This window comes from Capsicum annuum, chromosome 9 (assembly GCF_002878395.1).
Source record: "Capsicum annuum cultivar UCD-10X-F1 chromosome 9, UCD10Xv1.1, whole genome shotgun sequence".
Taxonomy (NCBI): domain Eukaryota; kingdom Viridiplantae; phylum Streptophyta; class Magnoliopsida; order Solanales; family Solanaceae; genus Capsicum; species Capsicum annuum.
The window spans coordinates 101681766-101684823 of NC_061119.1; positions in this window are offsets into that span (position 1 = coordinate 101681766).

Here is a 3058-nt window from a genome sequence, read left to right on the forward strand (position 1 = left end):
GCCGTGAGGATAGGTTATGAGTGGTAGGGTTGATTCGTATGTTGTCCAGTGTCTACTCCCTTCGGATTTATCTTACATACGACTAGACCATACGAGTTATATGGTTAAGTTATGATTGGGTATCATGGAGTCTTAAGGAGGAAAGTGTATGGGTTCCCAACTCACTATCTAGGGTACGACTCAAGGCTATGAGTTGTATGATGTAGTGATGAGTCGATGGGTCGACTCGTAACCAAGGACAGCTTTTTACAGCTTTAAGCTGGGGGCACTTTGGATGTGTCTCACTCAAAACTCTTAAGACCCTACATCCCTATAACACTTTCTGGTAATTCATTCCACACTTTACAAGATTAAACATCCTCTTTACTCTCTCAAAATCCTCTTAAGCAAAAGTGGCTAGGGTTTCTCCAAAGTGGTCATCTAAGGGCTTAAGCATCAATTTCTCTCTGTGAATCTTTGTAATTTAGGCATGTAACTCTTCCCTCATTGTTAGTTTACTAAAAGCATATGTTTAAAATATTGTTCATGAATCATTAATGGTGGTTTTGAAACCTAGGTTGAGGGGCTTGAATTCATATCATTGAATATTATTTTCTATGGTTTGAATTATGATTATGCATGTTTTAAATTATGGTTTAGCACATGTGGGTGCTTGAGAATGGTGATTTAATTGAGGGGTCGTGGTTGAACCCACAAAATTTGATGAGTTTTGCGTTGATAATGACATGCCCTGAATCGGTTTGTAAATTGTCAATGAGAAAGATATTTTCACAAGTTGAGTTGTGTTTTTGAACTAAGGCTTTGGCATAACCATGATAATAAATTGATGAAGGACTTTATAAAGGCTATGACGGCCTTAAATTGAATTGGAAAGCTTGTGGGGTATATGGGAATCCCCAAGTGATTTTTATAATAGAGTCTGCAAGGTACATAGGAATCCCCTAAGTATTAGCTAATGGCATTGTTTGCAAACTATAGTCGGTATGACGACACCACTTTATAATGCCTTAATTATTGACTCCTGGAATTGGTGGTCTGTTTATATGCTAAATGTTTTAATTGGGCAATAATGGGGGTTATGACAGTTAGCCGTGAAGGTGTGAGTCCAAAAGGCAGACACTGGAAACTCATGCTTGTCGACATGAGGGTTAGTCTTGGTGACCTTATGCTTGTGGGGTACACGGGAATCCCCCAAGTCTATACTTACATATGTATCATGGAGGGCGAAGGGTATACGGTAATCTCTGACCCTTACGATATCTCTGGTTCTTGTATCTACACGTATTGGGCTCGTTCAGGGGGTAGCACTAGACCCATATAGCCCATGGGTAGATTTATGACGGTAAAGCTACACAATCCAGGTTAACATTTTAAACGCATGCTAAACCTTATTTCCTACCCCGACACGGTATATATATGTGTGTGTGTGAGAGAGATTGGATATGGTTATTTTATTTGGTTTTAAATGATGGCATTATTTAATCATTATCCCCGAGTTACATGCTAGTGTTCACTCCGCTAACCATCTTCAGGCGCTGTATCCCCACGAAATGTAGGAACCAACCATACTACTATTTCTTTTGCTTAGTGACATGGGTTCAGGGACAACTTTTAGTCAGACTGAAGTGGTGATCTTCCATACTCTGGAAGACTCTATTTCATGCTATGAACTTTTTTTCATTATTGTTATTTCTTTTGTTTTCGTTTTGGCTATGGTCGGGGGTATGTACCGACCAGATATTCTTTGATTCTTGATAGAGGCTTTGTTGGACTTCTATGAGCATGGGCGGTATCGGTATTAGCGTTAACATTGGTATTGGTATTGGCATTGGGATTGCTATTGGTTGGATGTTTGGTTGTGGCTGTTTGGTTATGGTTATAGACTTTATCTATTGTCTTTAAATTATTATTGTTTTATCTTGTTATATGTTCGGAATTCATCCGACATGGAGTGTAGGGTGGTAATGGTAGGGTATTGGGGGTGGTCTCTGATCCTGGTTAGACTTGAGATACCTGACATGACTAGGCCTTGGTTCGGGTCGTATCAGAAATGCCTAGGGTTAAGGATCTGCGAACAATCATATTACATTGTGGAACTTCATTGGTTAGGTTACTTATCTTGGTTGTTGGTTCACAGGGTCTATACTATGACTATGGCCTTCCGAACCTCTAATCATTTGTCAACTTAGCCCCTAACTACATCGTTGAGCTGGGATTTTAGTCAGACTGAAGTGGTGATCTTCCATACTCTGGAAGACTCTATTTCATGCTATGAACTTCTTTTCATTATTGTTATTTCTTTTGTTTCCGTTTTGGCTATGGTCGGGGGTATGTACTGACCAGATATTCTTTGATTCTTGATAGAGGCTTTGTTGGACTTCTATGAGCATGGGCGGCATCGGTATTAGTGTTAGCATTGGTATTGGTATTGGCATTGGGATTGCTATTGGTTGGATGTTTGGTTGTGGCTGTTTGGTTATGGTTATAGACTTTATCTATTGTCTTTAAATTATTATTGTTTTATCTTGTTATATGTTCGGAATTCATCCGACATGGAGTGTAGGGTGGTTAATGGTAGGGTATTGGGGGTGGTCTCTGATCTTGGTTAGACTTGAGATACCTGACATGACTAGACCCTGGTTCGGGTCGTATCAGAAATGCCTAGGGTTAAGGATCTGCGAACAATCATATTACATTGTGGAACTTCATTGGTTAGGTTACTTATCTTGGTTGTTGGTTCACAGGGTCTATACTATGACTATGGCCTTCCGAACCTCTAATCATTTGTCAACTTAGCCCCTAACTACATCATTGAGCTGTGATGAGGAAACTAAGTTAATTGCTTTTGTATTCTTCCCGTACTTGAACCAAATAGGGCACTTAAGTATATTCCTATACAACAACAACAACAATAACAAACCCAGTGTATTCCCACAAAGTGGGGTCTGGGGAGGATAAGATGTACGCAGTCCGTACCGCTACCTCCGAAGAAGTAGAGAGGCTATTTCCAATAGACCCCCGACCCAAGTTAAAGAATAGTAAACAAGGGGATGGATGA